General features: G+C 41.0%; 1 protein-coding gene across 19 annotated transcripts in view; it reads left to right on the top strand.

The window, feature by feature from the left end:
• IQSEC1 (IQ motif and Sec7 domain ArfGEF 1) overlaps positions 1 to 14,954 on the top strand; it is a 746,975-nt gene that overhangs the window by 589,718 nt on the left and 142,303 nt on the right. The window contains exon 1 of one of the 19 annotated variants that reach the window (XM_077277655.1): positions 4,356 to 4,498. The exons of the other annotated variants lie outside the window; for them this stretch is intronic. The gene's annotated coding sequence lies outside the window, so the exon portion shown is untranslated. Of the gene's footprint in view, positions 1 to 4,355; positions 4,499 to 14,954 lie in introns of those variants that run through there. 19 annotated transcript variants of the gene reach the window in all.

Below are 14,954 nucleotides of genomic sequence, written 5' to 3' on the forward strand. Positions count from 1 at the left end.
AGAAAGTGTACAAACCCTACAAAAGACGCGACCATGGGTTATTTATGTGGTTTTGTGGCTTTTTTGGTGAATGAAACTAACTTTATTAAACATGTACTGTATATAAATGACGTATAGTCTGCGCCTTAAATATTTTTCTTTTTACTTTTTTTAAAATAACGACTATATACTTTAGACTAGGCTGACCTGCATGTCACAGGTCTGTTTTTCTGCCTTACATACCATCTATTTGCAGTCTGAAGCCACATTGTAGCAGCAGGTTTAGCGTAAAACATTACATTGGAGACCATTGTACTTTTCTGTGTCCTCGACCCGCTATCGTATGACACCGGCCTCTCCTGCATTCTGTATTTTCTAGCCATTACTTGGAAATCAATATCCAGGAAACTGTCATTAAAAATGTACAAGGCTGAGGATAGAAACATCCAATTTCTAGATCCATCACCTGCTGACCACCAATCGGGATTTGACAGACATAATAATATGGGTCGGGGGATCTGACATAGTTCTTCAAAACTTTAGCCTCGGAGGTTGAAGAGCATCTTTCACCTGTTGATTGTCACTTGAGCCAATCCTCCCCCCAATGTGTTACATTCTCGGAATTGTAATCGGGGGTGCAGAAGTTGTGGTCACTCCCAGGACCTGGAGATTCACCGATCCCATTTTTTTTCCTAGCTGGGGGAACTGTTTCCAATTCTGGGTGCAATGGAGTCAGGTTATGGTTCTACTGAAATGTATGTTAAAGCCAACCCTAGCCCTCAGCCATAAGTTGTCATCTGAGGGTTTTTATGGAGCAAGAATTGAGATGTCAGACAACGAACTTTGGCCCCGCTTTATTATTTTTTTACGTTTTTAGTGTTTTAAGTGTATTTTTGATTTATCATCATACAAATACCAAATATATTTGTTTAAGGTTAGAGACATATCACTATCAGTCTCCCCATTAATTCTGGGAAAAAAAGGAATGAGTTACTCCATATGAATACCTAGGTACTCCCTAAACTACTCACATAACAGTAAAATAAAATAAATGTTAATACAATTAAAAACATGGAATATGCAACAAACACACATAAATGAGGAAGGATCAAGTAAACATATACAGCGGTAAGTCCAAATGGCCAGGCTAAACATAAATTATATACATTATATTAAAAAATGGCTGCCGCACATTTCTACCAGTACACAGTCTGAAACCAGGCTAAGCAGTTTGCTATATTTTACGCATAATGTAATAAAACCATCATGGCCACCCCGACGCGCGTTTCGCACAGATGCTTTATCAAGGGGAGTGTGTGCTTTTATATTAACCCTGGCCATTTGAACTTATCGCTCTCTATGTTTACTTGATACTGTCTCTTTACATTCCTCATTAATGTGTACTTGTTGCATATTACATGGCTTTAATTGTATTAAATAAAATGGATTTTTCCATTATGTGAATAGTTTAATGAATTATTTTTGATTTGCACGTAATTCTTCTTTTAAGTTGCACCTTTTGATAGGGATTGTCCACTATTCAGAAAACCCATTCTGAATCCATATGTTTACCCCCATAAAATAATAACATTTATACTCTCCTCCAGTGCCATTCCAGCACTAGTGGTCCCAAGGATCACTTGACTTTATGCCATGAGATCACTGTGGCCAATTAGTGCTTGCTTCACTCTCCCCACTTTCAGGCAAATCAAGACAACCAGAGTTATGTCTGTAGGAGAGGACAATGAAGCCAGAGCTGATTGGCCACAGGAATTGCATGACATAATGTCATGCGAGCCCTGGGAGAGCCTGTCTGGAATGGCTCTGCAGGTGAGTATTATTTACTGGGGGGAACATAGATATTCAGAAGGGGTTGTCCAAGTAGTGGACAATCCCTTTAGGTTTATTTTATATATTTTTTTCATTTATATTCACCATTTGTGAGCGTGGTTTTACTTTTTCAGATATTTGTAGCTCATTCAACAACTTCAGCTTTTTATACGTCGCTAAATTATTCGCGGAAATGTACTACAGTCATCCCCTGCTGTGTGTTTTTTTTCCCTTTTGTACTGGAGAAGTTTTCGTGCAGATGGTATAGTTGTGTACCACATTTCAATGGAACATGCAACTTTTTGCTTTTAAAAAGTGCAAAAACTGATGAAGACAAAATTAAAGAGTATTGCGAGCAAAAGTCATGAACCGCTTACAGCATTTTGAAGACTTTTAAGCAAAAAAAATCACAAGGGTGCCACAGGGCAAAAAATAACAGTGACATAAAAGAAACGCAAAGAATGAATCGGGCTTTTTTTTGTATTTGGTGTTCTTTTTTTCTCAAAAATTTCTGAATTACGATGTATGTAAAAAAAAAATTCAACCAGGTGACGCTGTTGTTGGGTCGATAGGTAAATGTGGCCAATGGCACAGCTGTCCATACAGCCTATATAAAGGATGATGATGATGCCTTCCTTTTCGTTGTACTGATCAGCGGAAGGACCAGGAGGCTGGATCCCCAAGGATGGAACATTGATGGCCTATCTGAAGTGAAGGTCATCCCTGTTTTAGTGCCGGATAACGTTCTGGTTGGCTTCTTATGACATTTATACCTCTTTAGAATAATGCTTATTTGCAAGGTGCAATATTGGCACCCCCTTGCATATATAATGGCACCCATGGATGAGCTACAGCTCACGTGGTTGAACATGTGTGGTCAATCCTTAATTGCTGCAGTAGGACCGTATCCTGCATGTGCAAGGGCAGAGGATTGTCAGCACAACTGACAAACACAGACCAAAATAAGCCCCCGTGCAGGAACAGTATATGGGACCTTTGCAGTCCAATAACTAATCATAATGGAAAGTTTTACTTTCTTTGGAGGTTGTAGTAGCCCCCTTACCTCTGGGGTCCCTGCGCAGCTGCAAAGGTTGCAACAATGATATATCCACCCTTGGTCGGCAAAAAAAGTCACCTTTTGGCTTTTAACAAGATCCTTGTTTCACTGCAGATTCAGCTTTGATGTGGTCTGACTGGTGCTCAGAAAAAGAGATAAAGAGTTACAAGCTGCCTGTCAGAACAGCTCACCGATGGGCTCTCAGTTAACTCATTCTGCAGCCAACAATAGACAGTGCAACACGTAGGGTAGAACATTGCAAAGTTTTAATAAAACCGAAATGCAAAAATTATTTCCATGTATTTAAATAAAAAAGGAAGCAAGAAATTGTCCATAAAATTAGCTCTTTGATATATTAATATTTTATATGCGCTTCAAGTGACCCTAGTCTCAGCCGACATGTTATTTTTACACCGTGCAACCGCAAAACCCATAGGATGCATAGCTAGTGGCCACAATCCGTGTCCAAGTCACATTCTGCAGCCACAGTACGACAATGCCGTGTGACGGCCACGCTCCGGTAGATGTTTATGGGGACAGTCAGACTGCTCTTTGTCATCTCTAAGCACCACCCTAAAAGACACTCATTACACGCGTTCATCTACGTTAATTACAATCTGCCATAACTACAGATATTTCCGCGCATAACTCGGCTTCCAATGCGATGTCTAAAAAAAGGCACCGGATGGGCTGACGTAACCAGACGCGACAGTCATTAGTGGGTTAAACAGTCACCATCTTCTGCGTTCTCTCCCTTGTAAGAAGTTGGACAGGAGGCACAAGATCTGCCTTTGTATAAGCGCGTGCATGACTCCGCCGGCGAGGCAGGGGTTAACGCCCCGGGTGGCTAAACCAGTTTTAAGGAAGCGCAGCCTGAGTCAGAAATCTTGTGAACTTCCCACAACTCTTAACGCTACCTCGTCCAATAACCCTGAGAAATCAGCGCGTCCCGTATTCCCCTGACCTGTGCGGCTAAGGAGGTTTCTCCAATTTACAAGGTTCCTACGGAAAGTGGACCTGCGGGAGCGGACAGGCCATGGGAGTGGTAGCTCTGCTTTGCCAATTTTTGTTGCGTCCTGCCGAGAAGGGATTCCTTATTTATTTTGTCGGAGATCTATTAGGTTTTGCCAACGCTTGAGAAACGGAGAAGGGTTTAATTCCATTAGGTAACCATCCTCGTGAAGGAAAGACTGATTTAATTCCATTAGGTCACGTGCCGCATCATCTGTTATGTACAGTTCGGCTCCAATCTCTTAAGCCTCAGACTATGTCTTGCAAGGATGAGAAGGCCTTTGACCTTGCAATAAGGTTGGCTAATGTCTGCAATCACCGGAGAGATTGGGAATTACCCAGTGCATAGTGGACGAGCGGCGGAGAAGAAGAGGGAGCTATAGGGTCCATCCCACCGCTACAATGTGCTGAGCAGTACTCTACGGTATCTCTCGCTTGCACGTTGCTCGTCAATGAGGGACTGACCTAGCTGCATCCTCCTATACCAGCACAAAGCTTTCTTGATTTTTTTTTTCCCTGTGTCATTACGGAGTATCCACTGCAAAGTGACACAGGCATCGCTCCACCTGAACGCCAGATCCTCGCTCTTTGTCGCCAGCCTGGGCAAGGATGGAGTCAGAGGTAGGTGACTGATGCAGTGCAGGACACTGTGCCGCAGGAGACACATTGATTTAGCAGGGCAGGAAAGCAGCAGCGAGAGCCGTCTGCAATGTCTGCTGTTCTGCATGTTGTGGAGGAGACTCCTATTGTGTGAATGCGGAGTATTGTTATTCACCCATTAACTCTTGTCAGACTGGTTGACAAGTAAGGGATCTGCGATCTTGCGATATCCGAGAAGTACATGGAGTCTACTAATATACAAATCTCGATCTGTTGAGACCCGGCGTATTGGGCCTATGGCTTTATGACATTAAAGATCCTTGTTTTTCCTAACAATCAGGTGTGATATTTAATGATCTTATATAGCGCCATCATATTCAGACATCGTTTGGGGCTCACAATCTAAATTCCCTATCACTATGTCTTTGGAGTGTGGAGAAAACACAAAACTCCTTGCAGATGTTGTCCTTGGTGGGATTTGAACCCAGGAACCCAGCGCTGCAAAGCAACAGTGCTGACCCCTATAGGGTTATAATGCGACTAGTATTGGTATGGCGGTGGCTATTACTGCTACGTTCGGAAACTACTAGTTCTTTTTACTTAGTTGGAAATATGTTGTTACTCCTCGATCATATTTCCATGGTGCACACATTTGTGATGGTCGCGTTCACCTTTGAAGGATAAGTCTCCGAAAATGAAAGGCCCTTGCTGTGCCATGGGGAATGCCCGGTGTTGTAAAAGGCACCTATACCCAATGTATTGTGCCACTTCTCCAATTCCAATTTAACTACAGTATATATTGTATATTCAGTATTGTGTTGTAATGTCCATTTTAGAGTTGATGTGAATCAATTTGCAAAATTTGGCCCCATCATTATTTCTGTGGTCGCCGGATGGGAGCCGTGAGAACCGGCTCTTATCCCCCGGAATCCGCGGCTCTTCTTTTGATCAGCCAGCCCCGAGCAACGTCACATGTACATCACGCCATAACGATGACATCACGTCACACCGCCTAATCAAGAGGAGCCGCGGATGACACCATTTAGGAGGCGGCTCTCTCAGGCCTTCAGATTGCCGATATAACCGATGGGATGGGTCTTGCAAATTGATTTGCACCAACTCTAAACTATACCTTATATATTGCATATATGATATACGCTGTAGCTGTATTGGAATTGGACAAATTGTGCAAAATTAAGCACGAAGTACGATGTGGTGCACAAGTCTTTAAAATAATGTCGTAGACGCCACCATTTTCTGTGGCATTGCTACCTTTATAAAGTGCTACCTCTGGGGCCTCATTCAATTATCCGTTTTTGACCCAAGTTACATATAAATATTGAATATTCAAGTCTATGGATCGGAGAAAAACTCAGATAACACACTGATGGCACCCTAGTTGCATCTTAGTGTTGTCCGGTTTATACTGTCTAAGAAGAAGATAGGGAATGTTGATCAGTTGTTTTTGTATATATATATATATATATATATATTAGAGAAAAATTGATGAAACACTGGTGGTAAAAACTGAGACTCGGAAGGATTACTGATCCGGCACACTGATGAAATTCGGTCTGTTTTTTGTTCACGTAGAAGAAAAAAACCTATGTCTGAATGAGGCCTAACGCCATTGCCCTTTCCTCAGCTTATTATGGAGTCCAGCACTCATTGGATCAAAGTAGGTGCAGGCCATGGGCAAAAAGTTTAGGTCGGCCCTACATGGCGACATGTGTTGAGCAACAAGCAATTCTCAGAAAAGTCTAAAAAAAACAACAACTACGTCTTGCTGTTGTGCGACTATTTTAGAGCCTCGATTTTGCTGGGGAAAAAAATGGCCAAATGGGAGATAAGTCGAACGCAAGTCGTAGTCGCATGAAGTCTATGGACTGCCTGCGCTATAAGATCCAACACATTCGGAAACATTTGCGACTCTGTGTCACAGTCACAGAAGGTGACAATGTAAACACGATAGAAAATCCTTAGACGTGACGACTTAACGTGTTTTCCTTGACACATGTCTCCGTGCAGCCATAGACTTCACACGGGTCTGGTATACAGTGATGAAATGACTATGAAGTATCGCACGCACAAATTTCTAAAATATCCAGATACCGTCATTCAATGGATATAAGCTCATGCTTCTAATACTTTGCCCATACAGTCCAACCAAGACAGTGTTGGGGTTGGATCAAAAATGGTGCAGATCTTGGGCAAAATTTTCATGTGGTGATGGTTGTTAAATGGTCTTTTCTGCCATATATTAAACTTTGATATATTTGGAACTATACTGAAAAACTTTCCAAACTCCAATGTGTTTTCTGTGAATGGCTGAGAAGTGGAGGACTTATGTGGTGGAGACCTCATGGCAGCTGCCTCTTTTGCCTTCCTTATGATCAGGCCATGCTAGGATCACTTGTTTGGATTCCTTCACAATAATTTAAGGGTCTCAAAATATTATCTCAGCAATCAGTTGTGGCGGAAGGGTTCTTAAAAGAATCCTTTGTTGCTTTTTATTTTTACATGCATTTAATAGTGGCAAGAAAACATCAGTGAGGGCTTTCAAGTAATTGATTTCTTTGTCCATGGTAAATATGGCGCTGGTAATATTTTCTTACTCGGTCAATTTTCTATCTTATAAGCAAGCAAGGTCACTAATGGCAAAAGTATATGATCCTCTAACAATATCGAGCCTCTGAATGTATTGATCTCGGAAAACAGCGATTCGAGTCGTGTTGCACTCCGCTCAGGTGTGGGTTTGATCCGTTCTGTCTTATCAGAAAGCAATTTGGTTTTCTCCTCTTAACAAAAGAATTCTGTTTAAGAGCAGCTTGCCGAGATCAAAAGAGATTTCACAAGATGTCAGAAGAAGAGTTTTGGCGCTAATAAGACTGGAAATCCATAGAAAATTGTTTCCAAGACTTGGGCCTCCTCCATTTTTTCCATATTGAGGACAGAGAAATAAATTAATGACGTTCAGTTCTCGTCAGTAAATGAATAATTTGTAGGGTGGAACAATCTGTAGGTTTTTTGGTCATGTGATCTGTAGGTCTACCATGGGTGAAAATAATAGACAAGGATGGACTCTTAGAGAACATAAAAACTCTATGGAGAACACAGTGCTGCCTACAGTATGGCAACTTTGCTAAAGATGGGCAAAAAACTAACGGGAAAGTCATTTATGGACAAAGTTATGGGCCGAAGAGACAAAATGTAACTTATTAGAGCAGGTATTGGTGATAATCGATTTGCACTTCCCTTTCCATGGGCCATGAGAGTGGTCTATGACTTCGACTTGGGAGTTGAAGAACCTTCTCTTACCTTCTGTCATCCCTGGCTGCTCTTTTGATTACCCAGCCACAAGATGTCACATGCACATCACGCCACAACTATGTTGTCGACTAGCTAAAATAAAAGCTGGGGATGATGACAGGTAAGAGGTGGTTCTCCCAGACCCATGGCACGACAACAGCCCACTGCTATGGCCAATGGAATGGGATGTGCGAAAAAAATCTCATACCATCTCTACGCTGTACCTTACCTAATCTTCTACCGTGGTGTAAAACAGAATGTGTTGGGTTGCTTTGGCGACCCTCGTCCTGGACAAATTGTATTTATCAATGGGTCAATATCAGTTGTCCCAAACATAACATTTAGCACTTATCCACAGGATAGGAATGATCATTGAGCTTCTGGCCACAGAGACTCCCACTGCTCCTGAGAAATGGATGCCCCAAATCTTCCTTGTGAATGAGACAGTGGTGAGCAAGTGCGACCATCTATAGACATTGAATGAAGCAATGGTCGCACATGTTCATTACTACTCCATTGACATAGGGAACTTCGGGATTCCCTTTCTCAAAATCAGTAAATGCAATAGGAACCCCAGCGATCATATATTTATTATCTATCTTGTATAAGTGATATACTGTATGTTGTTTATGGGACAATCCACAAAAATATAAAGTGGTACCAGAAACTCTCATGCAACGTTTTGTTTGGTGAGCTAAAAAGAAACCAAAACATATATATATATATATATATATATATATATATATATATATATATATATATATATATATACACAGTGTATATATATATATATATATATATATATATGTATATATATATATATATATATATATACTGTATATATACTGTATATATGTATGTTGTTGTTTTTTTTTACATATATGCATATATGTATACGTATATACAGTATATATATATATATATATATATATATATATATATATATATACACACACACACACCACCAGAGTGTACCAGACAGAAGCCATTCCACACGTGTAGCTTGTTAAGGAAGGCTGGTGTTACTTATAACGGAAAACAACGTAAAGTCATTGGAGATTCCATTATAAATCCACCTAGTTACAATTTTTTTGTCTCATTTATCAAGGGATGCAAAATAAAATGTAGTATGATGGTGCATTTCTGGCGATCACTAGTAATATGCCACCATCTTACCATCACACTGGCAGTGAATAGTCACTATGTGCTGTAGGCCTACATGATGCGCTCTCTGCCTCCTTTGCTGAGATTAGCTTTACGGTCCACCTGCATTCAAGATGGGTGCCGCAGAGGCATAGGGAGCAGGGGTAAGCCTGAATCATGCCTACATAGCATGGGAAAAGCAAGGGAAGCATGACTCGGACTTACGACTGTTCTCTCCATGTCAATTTAATGTAGGAACTCCGGAGAGGTAATTGGAGGCAAATGGAGTGCTCCATGAAAATCACTTTTTAGAGCCAGGGCAGAGGGTCACTTTATGGTTCATCTTTACGAGTCCTGTCAAATATGTCCACTTATGCCATGTGAACTAGACTAGCTGCTGAGCAGGTAGCATAGAGCGTCTTTCAGTCTGGTCATCCGAGACATTGATTTTAATGTATGTATATTGATCAGCTATAGCATTAACAACACTGACAGGTGACAGTGATCAAGGGTCAAATTGCTAGTAGACAAGTGGAGACTACTGGTTTAGAGCAGATCAAAAAGGGCAAGTCTTGCGGGATTTTTGTGTTATACAGTGGTTAGCACCCACCAAACGTGTTCCAATGAAGGTCATTCGGTAAACCAGCAACATAATCATTTTGCATGAGGTGTGAAGGTTATTTAATCTGTTCCCACAGAAAAGCTACCGTAGCACAAGATGCTGAGTACTTTATTGCCAAGAGCCTTCATAAGGTCCTGCAGAATTGGGATCAGAGCTCTTTTGGCGACGTGAAGATCAGACAGGTGGTTTATATGTTATGGTTGATTGGTGTATGTTAAAATGTAGTGTTTGACATAATTGCTGATGGAGGTATTACTCTGGAGGCACAGGCGTTGGGTTTCTTCTCTTACTCTGGGCAAATATTTTACATGCTCATTGACCAGCTTAAAGGTCAGTTATTCCACTAATTTCACGTAGCAGGTAAGACTGATGTACCTTAGTACTAAAGGAAATTCTCCAATTTCAACAGACTCAAGTGATGATCGTAACGAGACCCCTCCATCTCCTGTTTAATCGTGTACGTCATTGAATATTACAGTTTTCAGGCAGCAGATGGTGAATTATTCATTATATGGGCACATTACAAAGAATCTTTTGAAGTTTCCTTTTTCAATAGACCCCAATATAAAGGGAACATTTGTTTTTTGAACCTTTGATTTCCCTCACATAGACTGACAACGAGGTGGAGGATCAAACCCTTGACGTTCCTCTGATTCTTCATATCATCTGTTTTTCCTTGATACAACCTTATATTTTGAATTATCGTTTAAAACCTGATGTATTTAATACAATAAACTAAAGAAAACTTGTTTTCCTACACTTTTTCCTTTCCTATTAGAATGGTCATTTTACCGATGTACACCCTGAGATAAAGAGCCTGCTCGACAGCTCAGCTCAACCTAACAGCCTGCTCGACAGACTCTTGCCTATTGACTAGTGCATAGTTGCTCCTTAATGCCGTTTTGCTTATTTATTCCCTAATCTTGGGTTTTTCAGTGTCCTTGATGGCAAGAAAGTGTTAAAGCATCCAACAAAAACCTGATGGTGATGGTTATAGGTCAATAATTGTGATGATTATAGGTCAATGATTGTGATGATTATAGGTCAGTCGGTTCCATTCAGAATAGCTGGGATCTATATCAAAATAAGTAATGTCATAGCTGTCACAACTCCATTACGAATAGAAGACATGACGGTAGTGGCCCAGCACATTAGACTTTGGTCATCCAGGCCTGTTGATTTTGGCAGAACTGGCCAAGGGTCCAATGTGTATAACATGTTTGGCTGTCGTTTGGTTAGTCTATGTCAAGGAAGATAAGCCAACACCAAAGGTCTTCTATGCTCTCCCGTTTGGAAAATATGCATGCTTGTCTGAACTGAGCATGCATCTAATGACCTGATAAACGCACCAGCACAGAAGCCTCAATAATTTAACAGAACCTCTACTTATGAGTCGTCATCTCTTCCATCAGCACCCAGAGGCTTCTTGTTTTTCTTCTACATCCTAGAACAGTGTTATCACTGGCCAAACATGCCAAACATTTGATGATTTAGAGCAGTGTTCCCCAACTCTAGTCCTCAAGAGACACCAATAGGTCATATTTTCAGGATTTCCTTAGTATTGCAATAGTATGGAAATCATAAAAACATGATCTGTTTGTGGCTTTCGAACACTGAAGTTGGGGAACTCTGCCCTAGAGAATCAAATATATTTGGCATCTTTGCCAACTTTTGTTCAACCTATGTCAATGGAGATAAGCCAATGGCAAAGGTCTCTTGTCCACTGTGCCGCTCAGAACAGATGCATGATTGGCTGACCTGAGCATGAATATGTATGTGGAGTTCGGAAGAGAGAGTTGTCCACCGACCAGACGATACTACCCTGTTGCTGGAAGCCTTTGCAAGTTTTTTTGCTTAGGAGGGTTCATTTGACATTCTGTTGAGCAGCTTCTCATGGGGGTTAATTATTATATGCTTTTCTACTCACTAGTTCAGCTTCAATAAGACAAAGATGTTATAACCTGAAGACTGTTCTAGCGACAGATTTCCTTTAAGGCCTTGAAAAGATCTAGCCATAAACATGGCTGCATGAAGAATAAATGAATGTTGCTGGGATTGACAATGCGCTTTTCAGCTGCCTATTATAATGACATATAGATAAATCTCTACATAAAAGAATACGAACAAGAAACTGCGCATTTGATTCTTGGCATTACATTAAATTGCGCTACTATGGGATTGATCTCGCACACAAAGCTCGCAGTAATAACCTTCTGGCTATATGTGGCTGCTCTTTACAGAGGGTCAATTGACATTGGAAAATGGAAAGTCATTTGAAAATAACAATAAAAAGCATTTGCAGAGCGATGGAGCTAGTTCTCCGAGATGGGCGGTAAAATAGGTAAGTTTGTTAGTTATTCACCGGAGATTGATTGACTATTTGAGACATTTTGTGGACTGAAAATGTCAGATCAAAGAGAGCACAATACAGATAAATTATCCCAGGCTCGTGCTGCTTCGCTTTGTTTCTGGGGAATAATGAGACTGTTATTTCAGCTGTTACCTTCAGTCTTTGGCCATTGTGTAGAGGCTAATCCCCCGGCTGTATCGTGCGCTGCTTACAAGGCTGATTCGTGAAACATTGGATAGTTCCAAGAGAAGTTCTTTATCAAGTGCTAACAATCCCCCCTGCTGTTGATTGGGTCAATGTCTCATTGGGAATCTATACCTGCCCCTCTCTCCTTTTTCACCTGGATCGTCCATGTATGCGTAAATGGTATAATACAGAGGTTTCCAGACATCTCCATTCCTGTAGACCCAAACCAACTAGAGACACGTTGAGTATATGGCTATTAATTTATCAGATGGTTGTGTCATCCGTGCTATGTCTATGCCCGGCACCTTCGCATAGTTCCCCTCCTCCCCTCAGCAAACATGTTCGTAAGAACACTTACTCCTGATTATTTACGCATGTAAACATACCAGCGTCCATCCAACGACGAGCAAGGAAAACGCTCCATTGTTGGGTAATTGTTTGTGCAAAAAGAAACATCAACTTTTTGAAATACCAGCAGTGCAGATGAGCTTTCTAAGGGCCCAGTCAGAAGGCCGTATAAATCCGACTGAGATCGGAACGCAGTGCACGGACTGGCCGGCGGCTCTCCCCACCAGCTTCATGTATTTCTATGCAGCTGTCACACTCAGGTCAGAAGAGTTGCTGGTCAGTCTGCAATTTATATGCGCCCTTATGTGTAAACATCTCAGCAATTACCCAATGAACGAGAAAATTGCTCATTAATTGGGTGATGAGATCATTTATGCTGTCATAAAAATAATCTTTCTTAGCAGTACATTGTCCCGTGTAAACAGGGGATGTGCTGCCGGTCACACTATACTTTATGGGACAGAACGACCATATTAGCAATTGTTCCATCCCCATTACTGTTAATCGGGTCATGCAATGAGGATGGTACATGAACGCTGGACTTGTCAAATAGACGATCGGCACTAACTAAAGTGCATTAATGGGCCAAAATCGGCACATCTACATGCACCATGTGGCACAGAGCAAGATAGCCCAGTACAGCACTCAGTTATCGACCAATATATTTAGTACCCTAGGCTTGAATATGAAACCTGTCCCTCCATTCAAGTCCATGACACTCGTGAAGATAGCCCATGGTATCACTTAGCCTTGGGCCCTTGGCCATGGTTGGGGGATCTCAAATGTCTTAGAGTTGAATGAGGCGGCAGGGCATGTGCGAATGTTCTTGAATACTTACTCTTGCAGAAGTTTGGTCAGTTTTCTGGACATTTTGGAGGTGAAGCATTGCCTTCCATAGGTAATATACATTTCATACCTGTGATACATCCTCAGGTCATTTCCCTCTTTGGGGTTTGGGTATCTCTGGGCTGGATTGGGTTCTAGAAGGAGTTTTTGCGCCTCTGTTTTTCCATTACTGTCTATTCTTGACTTTTCCGTTTTAACAAGATTTGGCCTCTCCGTGCTTCCTTATAACATCTGCTTGGACAGAACGGAGCTGGCTTATTACCCTGTTTTTATATTTGGCCAAGGAGAGGATGATAAATAACTTGTGAAATGACCTGTCCTTGCAGAACACTGATAATGTGACATTTCCCTAGCCAGCACTTCTGTAGCCTGTACACCGGCACATGTGCTGCCGGCTGAGCTGCTGGTCAGCATTTCCTCCTCTACCAGATAATAACACAGTCATTGCTTCCTCATTTCCTCTCAGCTGCTGCCAGTTCTTCAAAAAAATGATTTTTCAGAATACATTCCGTTCTGGGGCATCTGCCAGTAGGCAGCCCAACATACGTAGTTGAGGCTAGGTGGCCCAATCGCCATCTTCTGGATGTCAGTGGTTTGCTTAAACTAAAACCTTTTTCCATCAAGCTCAGAAATACAGACTTCTAGAGAACTTGTGCTCCATATTTTCCTTTTTCATATGTAAGAAAGGGGACATTGAATGCAAGAAATGGTCAAGAAAATGAATATATAAGAAATAAATGTGTATTATTTTGGTTGACATTGGAAAGGAAATTCCATAACAAGGTGAACATGGCGCTGCGTGAGACATGATGGATTTAGCTACTTTGCTCATTCTACCTACTTATATAGCGCCATCATATTCTAAAGCGCTTTACAGACATCATCATCACAGTCCCCATTGGGGCTCACAATCTAAATTCCCTATCAGTATGTCTTTGGAGTGTGGGAGGAAACCGGAGAACTCAGTGGAAACCCACCAAACACGGGGAGAACATACAAACTCCTTGTAGATGTTGTCCTTGGTGGGATTTGAACCCAGGACCCCAGCATAACAGTGCTCTCCCCTTGTATTTCCATTTTTTAATTTTTTTTCTCCCTTTCTTCCAAGAGCCATATGAGAACTTATTTTTTGCAGAATGAGTTGTACTATTGAATGACACCATGTGATGCACGGGAAGGCAGGAAAAAAATCTCAAGTATGTTGAAAATGCAAAAAAGTGCAATTCCACAACTGTGTTTTGGGTTTTTAATTTACCATGTTCTACAATTATGCAGATAGTTGTTTTTGTTTTTTTATTTAAGTGTTGAAAAAAAAAATCGGAAATTTGTAAAAAAAAATGTTTGCTTTTGTTGCCATTTTCCAAGACACTAAGCGTTTTTTATTATTTTGATATGTTTTTGGGTGAGGGCTTATTTTTTTCTCCCTGAGCTGATGTTTTTACTGATGCCATTTTGGGGTATGGGGATATGATGTTTTGATCACCGTTTTTATTGCATTCTATTGCGATGTTGCTGCTGCCAAAAAAGGTCATTCTGGAGTTTCCTTTTTTTTTTTCTCGTTATGCCGTTTTCCGATCGGATTAATTCTCTTCATATTTTGATTGGACTTTTTATGAATGCAGCGATACCAAATATGCATATTTTTTATTGTTTCATTTTTAAGGGGGCAAAAG

This window comes from Ranitomeya variabilis, chromosome 8 (assembly GCF_051348905.1).
Source record: "Ranitomeya variabilis isolate aRanVar5 chromosome 8, aRanVar5.hap1, whole genome shotgun sequence".
Lineage (NCBI taxonomy): Eukaryota > Metazoa > Chordata > Amphibia > Anura > Dendrobatidae > Ranitomeya > Ranitomeya variabilis.